Raw genomic sequence first — 21,106 nt, forward strand, 5'->3', positions numbered from 1 at the left:
CTGAGAGTTGTCTTTTTGTCTGGTTTACGGTTTCCTTTGCTATGCAAAAACTTTTAAGTTTAATTAGGTTCTATTTTCTTATTTTTTGTTTTATTTTCATTATTCTAGGAGGTGGATCAATAAAGAATTTGCTGTGATTTATGCCAGAGAGTGTTTTGCCCATGTTTTCCTTTAAGAGTTTTATAGTTTCTGGCCTTACATTTATGTCTTTAATCCATTTTTAATTTATTTTTGCATATGATATTAGGGACTATTCTAATTTGACTGTTTTACATGTAGCCCTCCAATTTTCCCATCACCACTCTTTGAAGAGACTGTCTTTCCTCCACTGTATATTCTTGCCTCCTTTGTCATAGATTATATGGCCATAGGTGCATAGGTTTATCTCTGGGCTTTCTGTCCTATTCCATTGATACATATTTCTGCTTTTTTGACAGTACCATACTGTCTTCATTACTGTAATTTTTTGCAGTAGAGTCCAAAGTCAGGCAGTCTGATTCCTCCAGCTACATTTTTCTTGCTCGAGATTGCTTTGGCTATTTGGGGTCTTTTGTGTTTCTATACAAATTGTACAATTTTTTGTTTTAATTCTGTGAAAAATGTCATTTGTATTTATTACTGATTACATTGACTCTGTAGATTGCTTTGGGGAGTATGGTCATTTTCTGACTATAAGAATATTGATTCTTCCAATCCAAAAACTGGTATATCTCTCCATCTGTTTAATAAGCCTGTTGGACTGGCTTATTAAAATGCAGATTTCTGGGCCTATCAGAGGATTTGATTCAGTAAGTCTAAAAAATTGCAGCTCTAACAGGTTCCCAGGTGATGCTGTCCCTGTTCCTCTGAGGAGCACACTGGAGAACCATTTCATCTGAAACACCAGTTCCTCCACTGGTGAGATAGGTGAGATAGGAAAGCCTTTAGAATAGATTTTAGGTCTTAATCTCCAATTCCATTTCTGTGAGTCTTCACCAGGATCAAGGCATCTATGTATTTTAAAAGCTCCCAGGACATATTAATAATCCAGGTTTGGAAACTGCTTCTCTATATAGAGCTAAAGTTTTATTGGGTTTAAATGATGTACTTGGGCTTTTCTTAGGTTTGAAATTTTAGAATAAATATAGCAAAAAATATCATTCTGATACAAAGGGAGAGAGCAATAAATAGAATTAATTCTTATTTAGGTAAATACCAGTCTGTTTGATTTTGATTAAATAGAAGACAACATAGCATTTATATTTAATATAAATTTCCTTCCAAAAAATGATAACATTGCTTTGGGTTTTATGTCTTTAAAAGCACTTGGAAGCCAAATCTCATATATGTATAGTGATATACATCACACTATATAATAACACCCATGATTCTATTCTTTATTTCTTTTAAAACTCATTAAGCAAAATTATTAAGAAAGTATTTAGTTGATTCTAAATTTATCAAAGTTATCTGCTGAACATCCATCCAGAGCATGAGAGATGAGACAGGTGAACTCACATAAAAACATTCTGATGATGGATTGTGCTCAGTTACTTGCTAAAGGGTACCATACTTCATCATTTTTCACGGCTCTTCAGGCCTTCCCTGTTTATACTTTTCCATATCAAATGTCTCATCTACATGCAAAGGTGATTTTGCTTCATAACCAATCGTTTTGTAAACTCCATTTGGCAACCTCAAGCATCAAACTTTATCTGCTATAGAATATCTTTGGACAATAAACTTTCTAAACCAGGATTTCACTGCAAACCCAGCAGATAATGAAAGAAAAATCTAAGCTGACTCTTCCACAACTATTTCAGTTATGTAATATGGAAATGAGTAAATGTTTAGTTTGGTTGATATAGCAAGCAGGTGCGGCTTGAAGATAGGCCAGGATGAGTGAAATTAAGTAAAAAAGGTGGTAATCTTACAAAATTACTTTCCTGACCACCATGAAAATTTATATTGCACATTTGAGATTAAAGGTTTTTTTCACAAATTGAAGACTAATCCAGGAAAATTTATTTTCCAAATAAAGTATACATACTTTCTAATTTCATTTTTCATTTCTTGCATTCAGGTAGGATGAAACTTAAAATGATGTTTAAAATTTCTTCAGATTTCTTTTACAGTCAATCTTAAAAATAAAATCTGGTCTTAGAAGGAGTGGAATCTTTAGTAGTGCTGAGGACCCAAACTTGCCATATATTTGGTGCAAACGTACTTGAATCATGTGAAAACACCGAAAAATCAGATTTATGAAACATTAGAAGACCATGCCTGGAAATAGTTAATAAATGTTTGCTTCACTTTTATATAAAATGTGTGTTAGTTGCTCAGTTGTGTCTGACTCTTTGCAGCCCCATGGACTATAGCCCATCAGGCTCCTGTGTCCATGCAACTTCCAGGCAAGAATACCAGAGTGGGTTGCCATTCCCTTCTCCAGGGGATTTTGCTGACCCTTTATATAAAATAATTGTGCTAAATGAGGAATTAAACACCTCTTGCAAAGGGTCACACACATTAATATACATATCTAGACATCAGTAAATCATGTATTTATGGGCCAGAGGCATGGTAAATGCGAAGCAATATAAAGATATAAAAGTAAAATCCTGCCCTTTGAGGAAATTAGCTTCTAGTAAGTAAGTCAGGTATTCAAAAGGGCAGTCAGAATGGGGTGAGTTATATGAAAACGTGCCACGTGTCAAATTGACTAGGAGTCAGTGCAGGCTTCATGGAGACAAAATTAGCAAGTTAAAAGATGTAGGAATGTTTAGTGTTGTCAAGAGGAGTGAAGGAATTATGTACCAGAGAAATTCCTGAGAGAATATGGTGGAACTGTGTAACAATAGCTTGGTCTTTATGAAGGTCTATGATTGGGGATGAGTTCGATGATGGACAGAGAGAGATCAGATCGCCAAGGGCCTCACCTGTATATCAAATAAAGAAGCATTTCTTAAAGCCTGGATAACCGTATATTCGCATGGTGGAAAGTAATTTGCCAAGCTCTTGCTGACCATTCTCAGCATCATGGTTTTCTTTGAGATAATTGTAAGAATGCACACACGTGTAAATGCCGCCAAGTCACGTGTGAGGAAGCGACCACTAGGTGGCAGAACTGTACTGCATTCTGTGGCTGAGACCAACTAGCTGATCTCTTGATCCCTTGACACCTTCTTGCAATTCTTCATTCAAAGCCAGTTTGGCTGCACACCGATGCTTGGAGTCTGTGTTTGTCTGGAAGCTTTGCTGAAGATTGAACGGCAAATTGTTAGGAGCTTTTGTCACTGCAGACAACCTGCAGCCACCAGCCCTGCTCTTTTGCTCCTCCCAGTGGACATCAGTTGTTGGATGAATGCAGCCTGGGAATATATCTTAAATTATTCTTTGATTTAAAAATATAACCCAGGCCCATATATCAACAGACACATACCATATTTCACATATAATTAGCTCATAACTAAACTTAGCAGTGTGCAGAAATAAAATGTCAATCTAATTTCTTTACCATAAAATTTTCCTACTGCAGTGTAGAATAAATCCATCACCATATGGCCCATCAATGCAGTAGAAAAGAAGGGGTCTAATGGTATTTTGTGAGGAAACTCTTGTAATTGATTTATTTTTCTAGGCTATCAGCTAGTTGGTTGTTGTATGTATTTGGTTATGCCATCAGTAGATATACATAACTGCTTTTTGCTATTGTTGTTCCTATTTTGAAAAACATATAATTAGAGTTCAAGAATGCTACAATTTAGATTTGCTGGTTCAGAATAGGAGAATATTGATAACATGGTGATAATATTAAATATTTCAGTGTTTCTCTTCAGTATGATGTAGACATTGTCTAATTTTAGCCTCTGTTTAGGTAATAGTTCGGAGAAGGCAATGGCGCCCCACTCAAGTACTTTTGCCTGGAAGATCCCATGGACAGAGAAGCCTGGTAGGCTGCAGTCCATGTGATCGCTAGAGTTGGACACGACTGAGCGACTTCACTTTCACTTTTCACTTTCATGCATTGGAGAAGGAAATGGCAACCCACTCCAGTGTTCTTGCCTGGAGAATCCCAGGGACGGGGAGCCTGGTGGGCTGCCGTCTATGGGGTCGCACAGAGTCGGACATGACTGAAGCGACTTAGCAGAAGCAGCAGCAGGTAATAGTTAGTCATGGATGATCTGTTTGGACTATTTTTTAGTTAATGGTATGCTGATTAATTTGACTTATTCATTGACTCCATTAATCAAACTGTTAATTTGGTAGATTGTTCCATGTGCATGTTTCTTTAATGATATAGTCATGATCTTATCCTGATTTTGTATTAACTGATTACCATGGAGTAATTCATACCCTGAAGAGGTAATTGATATCCTGCTGCTCCAGGTAATATTCAAAATAGTTTTGTATCAAAGCTTAAAACTTTTTATAGGCCTTTGCTGCATAGGAAAGGGACTAAGGGAATGTGGGTTTATTTTGCATGGGTGTATAAGAATATAGGTATAAGACTTGCAAGAATTTTTCCTTAGGTGAGACACATGTTAATATTTTAACTAAATAGATTTTTCTTTAACCCTAAATTATATTAGAAACTGTTCTCTAATCAGACTTTTATAGATAGAGTTTTAAACTCTCTCTAAAGTCAGTTATAACCTCAGATATGAAGACGACACCACCCTTATGGCAGAAAGTGAAGAGGAACTAAAAAGCCTCTTGATGAAAGTGAAAGTGGAGAGTGAAAAACTTGGCTTAAAGCTCAACATTCACAAAACTAAGATCATGGCATCCGGTCCCATCACTTCATGGGAAATAGATGGGGAAACAGTGGAAACAGTGTCAGACTTTATGTTTTTGGGCTCCAAAATCACTGCAGATGGTGACTGCAGCCATGAAATTAAAAGACACTTACTCCTTGGAAGGAAAGTTATGACCAACCTAGATAGCATATTCAAAAGCAGAGACATTACTTTGCCAACAAAGATCTATCTAGTCAAGGCTATGGTTTTTCCTGTGGTCATGTATGGATGTGAGAGTTGGACTGTGAAGAAGGCTGAGCACCGAAGAATTGATGCTTTTGAACTGTGATGTTGGAGAAGACTCTTGAGAGTCCCTTGGACTGCAAGGAGATCCAACCAGTCCGTTCTGAAGGATATCAGCCCTGGGATTTCTTTGGAAGGAATGATGCTAAAGCTGAAACTCCAGTACTTTGGCCACCTCATGTGACGAGTTGACTCACTGGAAAAGACTCTGATGCTGGGAGGGATTGGGGGCAGGAGGAAAAGGGGACGACAGAGGATGAGATGGCTGGATGGCATTACTGACTCAATGGACATGAGTCTGAGTGAACTCCGGGAGTTTGTGATGGACAGGGAGGCCTGGTGTGCTGCGATTCATGGGGTTGCAAAGAGTCGGACACGACTGAGCGGCTGAGTGAACTGAACTGAAAGTTAATTTGTACTAACCATTTGAAACATGCATGCACACAGACCCCACCCATTTTAAAGTATAACTGTCTCAGTATCTTTGTGACCAACCAGCAATTCACAATGCAAATTTCCAAATTACATACATTACTAAAAACAACTAGAACGTATTGCTGAAATAAAAAACTAGTTATGTTTTAGCATTATTTATTCTGTTTTCTTGCTTACTGTATTTCTCAGCAAATCATTATGTCTTGCTAGAAAAACGTAATTCTACAAAGCTTAGATATCTCAAAAAAGAACAACTTAAGGTGAGATTGTAGAGCTATAGGTCAGCATGGTCTCCTATCATAATCTTTTTCTTTATTTTCCTATTCCTTTTCCCTTCCCTTTCTTATTTTATTCATTTTTGCTTTCTATAATCAAGAAAAAAATTGAAGACATGGAATGGAAAATGTATGTATCCCAGGTTTTTCCCTCTCTAACCCAAAATAGATAACAGTATGCTGGAAGCTTTATAAGTTATTACCAAGCAAACTAGGTATTTAAAACTTGTTTTAATATATCCTATGTAAAAAAAACTTTTAAAGCCATAAAATAATACAACTTTGTGAATTCAGAGTCTTCATAGGCTAGAATATTAAAGCAGATATTCCTTACTAATTGTTATATTGCAGTTACATACTGAACTGAACTGAGTACTCCAATCTGAGGACAATTTATAATTCATTCAACCAGTCTACACTGTTGTATGAAAATTGTTGCACATAGCTTTTTAAAAATTTTGGTCAGGATACATTTGGGCTAGATTACTAGAAGGAGAATTGCTGAGTCAGGAGGTCAGTGTGTTACTTTCATCAAACTAGGTTCCTTCATCAGGCACGAAGCAAGTCAAACTCTGAGATGCCAAGGTTTACAGAGGGAAATGGTTTCATCTCAGGGCAGTTAAGCAAGGAGACAGGGGAACAATTCTGCCTCCCTGAAGGGAAAAGGCTCAAGGTATTTATGGAATAAAGTTGAAGTGTGAGGAGCCTAGAAAAGGTAGCCAGAGATAAGAAAAGATAGGGTAATCATCCTTCTTCGCAGGTGTGACTAAGCTATAGACTTCTTCCTGGGGGATGTGTTCAGAAAATGATGGTGTGAACATGTTCTTAGGGTGGAATTTTGGTCTTTGATGTCCAAAGTTCACAGAGTAGATGCTCATGCATGCCCAGTTGGAGGGCCTGTGGTCTGAACCAGTCTTAACCCGCTTGACCTGGAACTGGACAACTTGGGCAAAAACATCTTATTGTTTAGACTAAGTGAAATTTGGAGGACACAAGTTTTTTTGTAAAAACAAAATAACTTGGATAAGCGAAAGAGGGTGAGTTTATTATGTATTAATGGCAAACTGATGACCCTCTTGGTTTCAAATGCTTACATAATTTTGCCAGCTGTTACCTCATCAAATTCTTTATCATATAGGTTCCCCTACTTTGCATCCCTACTAGCAATAACTGACAATGACCATTTTACCCAGCTTTGCCAGCAAGGTGTAACATCAAACGTTTTGAAATTTTCCAGTCTGTGAAAATTGGAAACTTAATTTAGTTTTATTTTGCATTCAGTTAAGATGAATCAAAGGTCTGTCTAGTCAAGGCTATGGTTTTTCCAGAGGTCATTTATGGATGTGAGAGTTGGACTGTGAAGAAAGCTGAGCGCCGAAGAATTGATGCTTTTGAATTGTGGTGTTGGAATAGACTCCTGAGAGTCCCTTGGACTGCAAGGAGATCCAACAAGTCCATTCTAAAGGAGATCAGCCCTTGGTGTTCTTTGGAAGGAATGATGCTAAAGCTGAAACTCCAGTACTTTGGCCTCCTCATGTGAAGAGTTGACTCATTGGAAAAGATTCTGATGCTGGGAGGGATTGGGGGCAGGAGGAAAAGGGGACCACAGAGGATGAGATGGCTGGATGGCATCACTGACTCGATGGACATAGTTTGAGTGAACTCCGGGAGTTGGTGATGGACAGGGAGGCCTGGCGTGCTGCGATTCATGGTGTTGCAAAGAGTCAGACATGACTGAGTGACTGAACTGAACTGAAGATGAATCAGGTTGAGTATATTCTCATATGGTTAAGAGATATTTATATTTCCATATCTGTGAAGTATCCATTCTTACACCTTACTAATTTTTCTTTATTTTTCAAGTGTGTACATTTTAATGATTTTAGTATTTTGTTTATAAGTTTGACATACATTATTATTACATAATAATGGTGTTTTATTTCATATACCACTATGGTGGACTTTTTTAGCTATGAAATATATTTTTGTTTTTGTGTAATCTATTTTTCAAATTTAGCAATCTTTTTCTTTTGTGCATCTGAATTTGAGTCATTAAGGAAGTATTTCCATTGCTAAAGCTATAGAAGAATTTACCCATGTTTTTGTCTAATATTTATATAGTTTCCTATTTTCACTATTCAAATTTCTGATCTCTTGGGAATTTATCCTTTTGAATGGTGTAAGGATGGCTCCTCATTATTTCTCAACTGTAAAAATATTAATTATATTGTTGTATACTAAGTTTACATATAAAATTCAGTTCAGTTCAGTCACTCAGTTGTGTCCGACTCTTCGTGACCCCATGAATTGCAGCACGCTGTCCATCACCAACTCCTAGAGTTTACCCAAACTCATGTCCATTGAGTCAGTGATGCCATCCAGCCATCTCATCCTCTGTCATCCCCTTATCCTCCTGCCCCCAATCCCTCCCAGCATCAGAGTCTTTTCCAATGAGTCAACTCTATGCATGAGGTAGCCAAAGTATTGGAGTTTCAGCTTTAGCATCAGTCCTTCCAAAGAACACCCAGGACTGATCTCCTTTAGAATGGACTGGTTGGATCTCCTTGCAGTCTAAGGGACTCTCAAGAGTCTTCCCCAACATCACAGTTCAAAAGCATCAATGTATGAGATGATTTGTTGTTGTTGTTTAGTCACCAAGTTGTGTCCAACTCTTCTGCTATCCCATGGACTGTAACCCACCAGGCACCTCTGTCCATAGATGTTCACTAAATTCTTGTAGTAATCATTTCATGATGAATGTTAACCAGAGGTTTTATAGAGGGATTGCATGCATCATTAAGGAATAAGTTCAGAGGCATATAAAATTCAATTAAATAAATAAGGTATTTTGTCTGTTTCTGCGTAACAAAAAGTTTAGATTTAGAAAAGAAAGGGTTGACTTGGTAGCTCCAGAAAGCCGTCATGGCTCACTTTTTGCTCCATCAACCTTAGAGTTGTTCTTAGGCTTCTGTTGATATCCTTTAACCTGTGGTTGCAAGATGCCATTTCTGACTCTTCTGTGTCCCTATTTAAAGGAATGAAGAAGGGGAAGAGCATAGCATAAAAATCATATTCAAACTGCATCAGCCTTTATTAACATTTTCTCATAAGCTCTGCTTAGCCTGCTTAGATCTAATTTAACAAAACTCTGCCCTCTGGCCATTCCTTATTCCAAAGGAGGTTGCAGAAGTAAGTGGGATTATTGTATTTGTTAATGTGTTGGATTTGCAGCTGAGAGCAATGCCACACCAAGCAAAATTATAATTCTGTTAATAGAGAAGAAGGGAAAATTGAACAGTTTGCCACGATGCACTATATGGACCAGAGGCCCTTATATAAATGTCAAAAATAGAAATAAAGAAAATATTGACCTCTTTTCCTCTCCCCCCAATATTTCTTTACTCATTTATGAAAGGTCTTTCCTATAAATAAACCAAATTTTCAATGCCTTGAACTTCAAATCTATCCAGATAACTTATACGCGATAAGCATTTTTAAATGTCAGAAGTATGAGAGGAGAATAAAAGGAGTGGGGGGCAGGAAGAATGCTGAGCACACAGGTGAAAGAGAAATGGAAAAAAGCAGGAAGTATCCAAATGTCAGACAGATGTAACTGGTTACATTTGTTTTCAAGCCATAAGTATTGCTGAGTGTGCTATGTTTTATTTAATTTTTTTTCTCTAACATTTTATTTACATCAATCTCTCGTTCAGGTGGCAAGGGGTCATCCCTAGTTCAGAATGGTGGGAGATGAGTATGGGGGCTGTGTCAAGGGATAGATAAACTCTGAGGGCCAAGTCATGACTTTATGTGATATACTGTGTGCTTTTTTATTTGCCTGTTTAAAATGCACCTGAATTTATTTCTCAGTTCTATGGTTTACTAGGTACTTCTGCTCTTATCTTTAGTATTTTCTTCCCTTTAATTACCTTGGGGTGGCTTTTCTGTTCTTTTTCTACAAGCTTATTAAAGTGCATGCCTATTTTGTTTATCGTCATTCTTTTTAATTGACGTAAGTATTTAAAGCTATATTTTCCCTCTGACTTTAGCTTGGGTCTGTCATACAGGGTGAACTAAGTTACAAGGAGCAAAACAATACCATATATTAACACATATATGTGGGATCTAGAAAAATGGTACAGATGAACCTATATGCAGAGCAGGAATAGAGGTGCAGATGTAGAGAACAGAGCTGTGGACATGGGGTGGGGTAGGGGTTGAATTGGGAGATCGGTATTGACATGTATACACTGCCCTGTGTAGGACCAATGGCTGGTGGGAGCCTGCTGGGTGGTGCAAGGGGCTTGGCTCAGTGCTCTGCGGTGACCCAAATGGGTGGGACAAAGGGAGGGTAGGGGGACACCTAAGAAGGAGGGGATATGTATGTATGTGGCTGTTTCACTTCATTGTGCAGCAGAATTTGCTGTTTTAAAAGATAACCAGATTGTGTAAATGATTGTTTAAAGGTCTATGAAAAATTGCTTTTGAACGGCTCTAAAATCTACAAATCATCCCACCTAGTTGTTGTTAACTTCGATGAGGTGTAGCTTATAGAGAGTAAACTGCCCCATTTTAAGTGTGTGGTTGGATGAGTTTTGACAAAATATAGACTGGTGCAATAACTATCCTACTAAGAATACTGATCAAGTCTATTATGCCATAGTTTCCATATTTCCCTTTGCAGACTACCTCTGCCAACCCAGGGAACTACTGGTCTGCTCTGTGTCACTATAGATTAGTTTGCATTTTTCTAGAATTAAAAAAAAAAAAAGGCTATACCTATTCCCTGAAAATAGGTTTCTGACTTCCTTAATTCAGCTTAATGATTTGGAAATGGACCCCTGTTTTTATGTCAGCAGTTCAGTCATTTTATGCTGCTTAGTAGTATTCCACTGTACAAAAAAAAAAAAAAAAGCCACAGTTGGTTTTATCCATTTATATATTAATGGACATTTTGTTTATTTTCAGTTTTGAGCTGTCATGATTAAGTTGCTATGAACATTGACATACAGGTCTTTATGTGGACATACATTTTCATTCTTAAGTGAATGTAAATGTGATTGTTGGGTCATATGGTAGTTTGACACGGCAGTTTCTTATGTTGCCAAATTCTTTTCTAAAGTAGCAGGGCAAATGTGTATTTTGTCCACCAATTTATTTATTTATTTATTTTTGTTTGTTTTCTTTTTTTTTATTTTTATTTTTTTTAAATTTATTTTATTTTTAAACTTTACAATTATGAAGTTCCAGTTGTACTACATTCTCACCAATGCATGGTATGGCCAGTCTTTTAGCAACTTATGCTTAGGGGAATGGTCTGAGTTACAGAAGCACCAAACTCACAGTTCTCTTCTGCAGATCTCTCCTTCAAGGGCAATTCACTTGTCTGCACCTATTTTCCCACCATGCTTCAGGAGCTCTTCCCCACATGGGGGTAATTTTGCTGTCAGCCAGGGATCTGGGCAGGTTTCATACACAAATATTGGACCTCATTCTTTCAGCTCTCTTGTTGCCAGAATTTCTTAAAATTTCCAGCAGCTCTTCCAGCCCAGAGTTCAGGGCATCTTCAGTTGCTGAGCTGAGGTCTTGCCACCTCCATTTCCTCCTCCTGTAGCTATGGTGGGTGAGGGGACTGCTTTTGTCTCTGTAATAAGGGCTTGAACCTTTAACATTTCCCCACTGCTCTCGGAACCTCTGCTCATTTTCCTCCATCTCAGTTACTGTTTAAGCTCTTCTCTAGCTTCTGTAAATTAAAAATTTTTTTCTAGTGAATTTAAATTGAGTATACATTCCCAGAAAAGTCGCCATAATCAGGTTTGAAAGCAGTGTCCAGAACCCTGATAGCTGATAGTGAGTGTAACTGAAATAAAGTATTGATGTAAATGTCTAATCCACATTCTGGGAGTCATGTAGTTGAGAATGAAAGCCTTAAAGAAGAGTTTCTTGACTCAAGCATGGTCCAAAGAAAAAGTAAAAATTTAGGCAAAATGTAACAGTGTACTTCTCTATTTTCCTTTCCACTTCTTTCTTCTACTGCCCTGCATACCTGTGGATGCTCGCTGAACCCGTGTCGAGGTCTGACTTTCCTCCTGTAATTTTTTCTTACCTCCACCCTGCTTTGATGAGAACTCCAGTTCTCCAGTGCTGTTCCTCTCTGCTCAGCATTGAAGAGGCGTTTCTTCACGTTCCCAGAAGCATTTTCATTTTTAGCAGTGGACGTTTAGTATCTCAGATTATTAGTGGAGAACATTTGATGATGTAACAGAATATAGTAAATTGTTCAGTTCACATGGGGAGGTGTGTTTGGGGCCAACTTGTAGGATGGGGCTCTTATAGGAATGGGGATCTTTATGAATGATCAGAGATTCTGGAATGTTCCTGATTTTTTAAAAACTGTTTCTTGACTGTTTTCATCTTTAAATCTAGAGATGTGGTCAAAGTTTCATGTATTTGGTTGTATGTTCGATTGATTTCAAGTGGCACCATGGCCTTGACTCCAGGCTGTGCAGATGGCGGATGGCAGACAGCAAGCAGTAGCACTGAAAGGTGTCTTTGCTGCCAGATGAATTTGTCTCTAGAACTTTCCTATGTTTTCTTCTGCTGCTTGTCTCTACTTTCCATACCTCTCTCTCCAGGTTCTCAGTGGATTCATTTCCCTCATTGGAAATAGGAGTTTTACTAACTATACTTTTAATTTGATCATGTCTCAACGTTTCTGGAGAAAGGCTTAGTTTGGTCCTTCAGAATGTGACTCTCACGAGTGCCTCGGGCAGTGAAATCAATTTAAAACAGAGTGTACACTCAGCGGTATTCTTTCTTTGTCTGTAATAATTCCTCACTTTGCCTTAATCACCTTTGCTTTTCAGACAGCTTCTGCTGCTGCTAAGTCGCTTTGGTCTGTCTGACTCTGTGCGACCCCATAGACGGCAGCCCACCAGGCTCCCCCGTCCCTGGGATTCTCCAGGCAGGAACACTGGAGTGGCTTGCCATTTCCTTCTCCAATGCATGAAAGTGAAAAGTGAAAGTGAAGTTGCTCAGGTTGTCTACTTGAAAGTTATACAATCATGTCCGACTCCTAGCGACCCCATGGGCAGTAGCCCACCAGGCTCCTCCGTCCATGGGATTTTCCAGGCAAGAGTACTGGAGTGGGGTGCCATTGCCTTCTCTGAGACAGCTTCTAGATGATTGTATTTTATCATTGCAACCTGCCATTTCTAATCTATTTAGCAAGTTTTTATTAGCTCTGACTTTCTTCTTTAAGGTCTCATGGCATGTTATCCTCTTTGGTTCTGAGAAGGCACTTGGGTTCTCATTCTGCTCCAGCCTTCTCTTTTCTCAAGTCCCCATTTCATGCAGTTGAAGAACTCTGCCAGCTTCGATCACTGATCTGCTTTGTCCTATGAGTAGTGAATGCCGTGCCAAACATGTGCTCTTCTAGCAGCCTCCTATGAATCCTGTTTTTTCATAGTCTAAAGATTGGCAGCTTAGATGGTAAGGTAAGGAATCTGCCTGCAGTGAGGGAGACCCGGGTTTGATCCCTGGGTGGGAAGATCCCCTGGAGAAGGGAATGGCAGCCCACTCCAGTATTCTTGTCTGGAAAATTCCATGGACAGAGGAGCCTGGCAGGCTATATAGTCTATGGGGTCACAAAGGGTTGAAAACAACTGAACAACTAACACACACACACACACACACACACACACACAGCCTATGATGACAGTGAATCCCTTCTTGCCATATATGATGCAACACAATAAATACCACGTTTCAGAAAGACTAAGTGAATTGCAAATGTATTTCACGTATAACAGAGCATTTCAGGCACTCTTTTGTGTACTTCATAGGCATTGCTCATTTAATCAGATGAGTAATTGGGTGGGTACTGTATTTATTCCCTTCTCATGCACTAGAAACCTAATTAAGGGAAACAAAATGGGTGAATGGACTCCACAGAGCTTCGAGTTAACAGAGGGAGGTTCAAGGTCAGGAACTTTGGCTTGGGAACTTGACCTTACCTCTTAGACTATTGGCATATGTGAAGCTTATTGCTCTAGACAGCTGCCCGGAGAGATGCTGGTAGGAGCACCATTTGTAGTTGATGTGGTAGCTGCAAAGTGAGGTTAATTTATTACTCTTGTTGTGTGACTAAAGCAGTTCAAACAGCCTCAGAATGTGAGGCATTAACACCTTTGGAAAAGCCTGTTACTGCCAAGAATTCATGTTGCTTCTCTCTCTTCAGATATCCTACAGGAAACAAGAGAGACAATAACAACATCAAACTGAGGTTATCTTGTTTTCAGGCTGGAAGCAACTGCATTTGAAGGGTACAGAAAGAAAATTAGAAACATGACAAATGCATTTATTAAGAACTGAACCAAATTCCCTCTGCAAACACTGCTCTCCCAAATGTTAGAGCAACTGCTTCAAAGCCTGCCAGTAACAATCACTGAAAAAAAAAAAATACTGTGGAGCACAATGCCTAGTTGTCTGTTGGGACTAAATATACTTGATTGTTTGAGAGCCACAACCTGCCGAATAAAGCCAGTGGAGCATTCAGCCCTGATGCCACTTGACCAGAAAAGTGATGCTTAGCCTAGAAATTTTACCTTAGGAAATCCTTCATTAATTAAGGGTGTTTTCTCCTGTGTAAATATGTGTACTCCTTGGAGGGAAAGTGTATTAAGTCTCACTCATTATTCAGGCTCTGGTGGAACTAGTTCATTCAGTCCACTTGCTGGCCGATTGCAAGTCTGGGTAAGGAGGTAGAGAGACAGCGCACTGCACTGAAAAGACACATTCTAAAGTCAGATGAAACAGGACCTGAAGCCAGATATTTCACTGGAAAGCTGGGTAACAAAGAACAAATTATGAAACCTCAGCTTTCCTATCTGTGAAATGGGTGTAATGACCAATCCAGAATTTGTAATTGTGTAATATGGCAAATATAACACACCGAGTTTATCAGTCAGTTGAGTTCAGTCGCTCAGTCGTGTCCGACTCTTTGTGACTCCATGGACTGCATTACGCCAGGCCTCCCAGTCCATCACCAATTCCGGGTTTACTCAAACTCATCTCCATTGAGTCAGTGATGCCATCCAACCATCTCTTCATCTATCATCCTTGTCTCCTCCTGCCTTCAATCTTTCCCAGCATCAGGGTCTTTTCAGATGAGTCAATTCTTCACATCAGGTGACCAGAGTATTGGAGTTTCAGCTTCAGCATCAGTCCTTCCAATGAATATTCAGGACTGATTTCCTTTAGGATGGACTGGTTGGATCTCCTTGCTGTCCAAAGGACTGTCTACTAAACGGTTCATTCCATTTTCTCCCAAGGCTTCTCTAGAAGATGTGTCATAGAGGGTGAACATTAGGTCACTTCTGACTCCAGAAGGCTGGGCTGCAGACAATGGAGGGAGAGGAGGTGCAAATAAAACAGGAGGGCTTTGGAAGGAGGTTACAAAGGGAAAAAAATCAACTATTTTGAGCTTCTGTTCATGTTTTGCTAGGATTCATTCTTTCACTGTCTCTGTGTCTCCATCATTTCTCTTTCCCTTCTACAATTCTCTAAAAATATTACATTATCGTTCAGTTCAGTTCAGTCAGTCAGTCATGTCTGACTCTTTGCAACCCCATGAATTGCAGAATGCCAGGCCTCCCTGTCCATCACCAACTCCCGGAGTTCACTCAGACTCACGTCCATCAAGTCAGTGATGCCATCCAGCCATCTCATCCTCTGTTGTCCCCTTCTTCTCCTGCCCCCAATCCCTCCCAGCATCAGAGGCTTTTCCAATGAGTCAACTCTTCGCATGAGGTGGCCAGAGTACTGGAGTTTCAGCTTTAGCATCAGTGCTTCCAAAGAACACCCAGGACCGATTTCCTTTAGAATGGACTGGTTGGATCTCCTTGCAGTCCAAGGGACTCTCAAGAGTCTTCTCCAACACCACAGTTCAAAAGCATCAATTCTTCGATGCTCAGCTTTCTTCACAGTCCAACTCTCACATCGTTAGGATCCCCATAAAATAATCCTCAAAAGTTCAAATCCTTATTTGCTTCATTGGTAATACTTTGCTATTATAGAGTGCTCAGTTGTATCTGACTCTTTGCCATTCCATGGACTGCAGTCCACTAGGCTCCTCTGTCCATGGTGTTCTCCAGGCAGGAATACTGGAGTGGATTGCCATTTCCTTCTCCAGGGGATCATCTCGAGACAGGGATCAAACCCATGTCTCCTGAATCTCCTGCATTGGCAGGTGGATTCTTTATCACTGTGCCACCTGGGAAGCCTGCTGTTATAGAGATACAAGCTAAATCCCATTCATGAAGTTACATTTTCATGACTGGTTAGTTTAGATCCCTGGGGTGGGAAGATCCCCTGGAGAAGGGAATGGCCACCCACTCCAGTATTCTTGCCTGAAGAATTTCATGGACATAGGAGCCTGGTGGGCTACAGTCCATGGGGTCTCAAAGATTCAGACATGACTGAGAGACTAACACTTTCACTTTCACTAGTTTAGACACAATACTGAATTTTGGAAAGAATGAAAAACTGCGTGTGTCTGGGGGCAGGCAGGAACTATCTACTTTAAGTAACAAAAGGTTAGGTAAAATTTAATGGCATTTTGTTTCAAGCTCTGGAAATGGCTGAAGGCTAGACATACTGTAATTGTGTTGTAACTTTTATTTGCTTTGAAATTCTTACATGCATCACTTTTTAAAACAGACCTGTATGTGGAAGAGAGCAAAACAAATGAAAAAGCTGAATGCATCACTAGCACTTTCTTCACTGCTTGGTTTTAAGGAAAGGAAAGGGAGGACAGAAAAGTTAACACATTGTTTTGTATGAAGTGGTCTTTTGAATCTCACCACCCCCTGTATTTTATACTCAATATTTTTGATTTTTCTGGTTTATTCCTCCCTATTACTCCAGGTCTATTACTATTAACAGGGAGCCAAGACGTAACATCATAGAAATGAAAATAACATCAACCCATTGATGAGGAGAGCTGAGAGGATCGGGAGGTTTTTAGATCAGGACCTTCTGTGGAATTGCCCTCCCAAAGGCAGTTATCTCCACCTGTGTGCTTTGGAACTGGTTCTTCAACAGCTGACTAACCCCTGCTTCTATCTCTGCTTCCCCTTCCATCTTTGATTCTTTCATTCTCTTTCCCCCTAGGAAGCTGAGCAATTGCATAGGAGACCCAGGTCTTCCCAGAGGCTTTCATAAAGGTAAAACTTCTGATTATATTTGGGAATTTAATTGTTGTTGTTAATTGTCCAGACACTCAGTCATGTCTGACTCTTTGTGACTCCATGGACTTCAGCATGCTGGGCTTCCCTTCCCTGTCCTTTACCATCACCCGGAGCTTGCTCAAACTCATGTCCATGGAGTCGGTGATGCCATCCAACAATCTCATACTCTAACCCCCTTCTTTACCTGCCCTCAGTCTTTTCAAGAATCAGGGTCTTTTCCGATGAGTTGGCTCTTCACATCAGGTGGCCGAAGTACTGGAGCTTCAACTTCAGCATCTGTCTTTCCAGTGGATATTCAGAGTTGATTTCCTTTAGGATTGACAGGTTTGATCTCCTTGCTGTCCACCAGATTCTCAAAGCTTTTGATTATATTTGGGAATTTAAATGTTAAGTTGACATAAATGATATCCATCCTGCATCATTATTTTTCTTTCATTTTTGATGGTACTGTATTTATGACTTTAGTCATATGTTTGACAAGTGTTTCTGATACTAAGTTTCATTGAAACTGAATAAAGCCACTAAGGTGAGTTCTACAGAGAAATCAGCAGTAAAGATTCAGAGGCATGCACTTGAGCAGCTCCCAAAAAGATCACGGTGAGGTTTCATCAATGACTAATGCCTTCATTCCCTTATGTGAAGCTACCCGTCAGCGGTGGTGTGGGGATGCTGATCACAATGATTTTGGTCTAACATTTTATGATGATATTAAGTATTGGAGAAGTTAGCTTCATAAATCGTGCCCAACTCTAACCCACATCCGCAAATACACAACAAAAGCAGAAGCTGTGTTCCCCAGAGATGGGTCAGCTCAAAGACATTTAAGATTAAATGTAGAAGGAATGTTTTACTGGGGTAATAAATTTGTTTATTTTTTCTCTTTCACTTCATTGTAAAATGGCAAACTTTTTTTGTGTGTATGGGGGGTGTATTTTCAATTCAATTGAAAAGCATACATTTTAAAAATTCTAACTGAAATGGGGTAATTATATGAATGACATGAGCATCTTCTGTGGTGGCCAACCTTGTTCTCGGAGCTGGACTGCAGGGGTGGGTAAAACCGATGTCTATATCCTATTGCTGACTTTATTGAGAAGGGGAGAGGAGCAGAAAGTAGCCAAGCTGGCAAGTACACAGATGATAGCATTTCAGATAAGAAATAGTAAGAAAAAAGAAAGTAAGGGATGAAGTAACCTCTCCATCTAGAGGGGGGCTACTTCTTTAAATTGGGTAGTGAGTCTGAGAAAGCAAACATACTGGAGCCACATAAATGGAAAATATCACCAAGAATTGTGTTTAACTATACAAAATGCAGTGCAGTGGTGTGATAAATGTATGGTATTTAAATGGGTGTTTTGAATTGACCTTGAGTCAGGAAGGTAACATTTTTGGGGTCTATTTTAAAAGAATTACCTAGGCATTCGCCTTCAATCTCTGAATTCCTAAGTACCTCTTGTAAGCAATGTTTCTGGCCTTCCTCCACACAACCCTCGCACTGTGGTCAATCCCAGGGGCACATGGGTGGGGAATATTGCTTTAGGTGCCACATTATTAGCCTTCCAGGGAAGGCGAATACATGTCATGGTTATGTTTTAATTGGGCAGAAATATATAAAAGCTAACTATAGGTTTACATTTTTTCTATACCATTGTCAAGTATATCCTGCATCTGAGATGATTTTTTGACTTTACTACTTCTTTTCTTATACCAGGTGATTACTTTTTTTTTTTTTTTTTACCATTTTAGACTCTCCATTATTTTTTGTGAGTCAGTGTCTAAAAAAGTCTCTTTGATCTTTAACATGCTCTACTTAGTTGACCTAACCATTAAAATGCTCATCTTAAAATAGCTGTCTGGTCTCTATCCGCATTATTTATTGCAAAAACTAGATAATTTTCACAAAAGATAAAAGGCATTGTGCAATGGCTCAGCTGAAGATATTAGCGAAAATAACTTAGCACATTGTTGTGACTGTAAGTGATAAAAGATAATGAACTGGAACTTTCTCATTCAAGTTGAATTCCTCTGAGACTTATTAGCATCCATTGTAATGGTGTATTTTTTTTGATGTGGGCACTTACCTTGCCTCCTGGGTGGAGGCTACTGATGCATTTCACACAGGCTGCCAGAGGGCTGAGTGTGTGTGCTGCCCCTCTCTGTCCAATAGTAACTGGTCAAATGGTTCCTACAAGTCCAAAGCTGTTTCGTCTGTTTCTGGGGCTGAGTAACACGAATAAATTAAAGTGAGGCAGCATGAATAAATGAAAAAAAAATCAGACTTGCAAAGGGCTATGAAAACTAGAAGTTAAAACCTCAGAAGAAATGCCTTTTTGCAATGTTGGAAGTGTCTTAACATTAATCAGAGCATAAAAAAACATGTTATAATTCCAGCCCCCCAATGGTAGAAATGTAAGTTTTTCTAATATAAATCAGTAAAAGGGGATAGAAAACACCACAAGAATGTCGTGAGCCACCTGATGGTGGAAATCCTTTGAATATTCATATATGATGTGGATTTCTGATGTTGTAAACCCTTTCACATGTTGTCTTTAATGACAGTATATGCAGAAGTGTAACAGCAATGGGCTATGCAGCTATGCCCATAAATTTTTATTACATCTCTAAGAAAAAATCCAAATTGTGTAGAGAAATTCAATACAATAAAATATGGCAAAGATATTATAGCATCAAACCTAAGTACTTGAAACAAACATGCTCCAGTCTAAAAATCCAAGGTCAGGGGTGGTCTGCTAACACAGAGTTTTTAATATTTCTTAGGCAGAAGGAACCTACTGAATCTCTAGAAACTTGCTTTAAGGAAAGATAGTTTTAATTAGAAACAATTCTGAACTCTTAGAAATAATATTCCCCCAAAGCAATAGCTAGCATTTAATTTTCTTTTCCTGCTGTTAGTACATAAGTTCACAATTTATACCTATAGAATAATTCCTGCTAAGGAGACTGTTCTTTATAAACAATATCTAATCTTCAACACATCTATACATACTGGGGGTGGGATCCCAATTTGTTAGGTCAGCTTAGCAAAGGGAAATTAATTTCAAAGGAATTAGTGACTCCAGTAAGGAAAGCTGATTCTACACTCCCAAATATGACTATTTTTCAGCAAAAATAAAAATGTAAACAAATGATGTTGCCTCATAATACCCATCTCTGATTCTAATATCTGTCAAGGATTTATTGTGGCTCTTTGTGTCTCCATATATATATTTGCATAGTTTATACATTGTCCAGCTCTGCACATCATTCAAATATGATGTCGTGTATCATTCAGTGTTCTGAGGACGGACAATTCATTTTATGGAGTCAAATGACTTTGTCAAGGATTCTTGGTGAAATTATATTAAAAATATTGTTTTGGAATGTAGGTTGTAATGTGATAAATCCAATTCTGCTTCATCACTCAGAGAACAACCTGATTGTTTCTTGGTCTTGGCTTCTTAGGAAATCAATGGATGTGATTTACAAAAGGTCACCTGTGACCTTTCATCTGTCATCCCACCAGTATTTTCAAATCTGTAGGATATTTCTGCATCATTGAGCTGCTCTCACTGTAATCTGGATGTGACTAAACATAACTTCTCTCCTGTGCTTCTCCTTTTCCACTGGCAAAGCAATATCTATTTCTAAGCAAGTCCATCTTTACCTAACATTCCACTTTCAGAAACCCCTGTTCCCTTCAAAAGAACTGCCTTTCATTCTAATTTCCCCTAGCAGCTAACGTGTCTAACCAATGTGTCTCCAACTCTCCTCTGAAATTCTAAACTGAGGATATGTCTCTCTTTCCGTAGTGTTCCTTCTAGACCTTGAACCATGTCTCTCCGTCCTAAAGGCTCTGATCTTTGTTAGGAGAGTTGTCTGTACTTCGTGTTTCCAAGTCTTACTTTCTATTTACTTTTTAACCTACTACAAACTGGCTTTTGCACCACCATCCCAGGTAATAGCAAAATCCAGTAGAAAAGTTTGCATTTTTATCCAGTTGGATTGTCAAATACTTTTAAGTTGTTCCTTGGAGAAGGAAATGGCAACCCACTCCAGTACTCTTGCCTAGAAAATCCCATGGACAGAGGAGCCTGGGGTCCATGGGGTCGCAAAGAGTTGGACACGACTG

At 39.0% G+C, this 21,106-nt stretch overlaps 1 long non-coding RNA gene across 1 annotated transcript in view; it reads left to right on the forward strand.

The window, feature by feature from the left end:
• The window catches only part of LOC123334682, a 181,115-nt gene that overhangs the window by 29,369 nt on the left and 130,640 nt on the right, over positions 1-21,106 (forward strand). The window contains exon 2 of the long non-coding RNA XR_006552728.1: positions 16,901-16,953. This is a non-coding gene — a long non-coding RNA (uncharacterized LOC123334682). The remainder of the gene's footprint in view (positions 1-16,900; positions 16,954-21,106) is intronic.

Source organism: Bubalus bubalis, chromosome 8 (genome assembly GCF_019923935.1).
Source record: "Bubalus bubalis isolate 160015118507 breed Murrah chromosome 8, NDDB_SH_1, whole genome shotgun sequence".
NCBI lineage: Eukaryota > Metazoa > Chordata > Mammalia > Artiodactyla > Bovidae > Bubalus > Bubalus bubalis.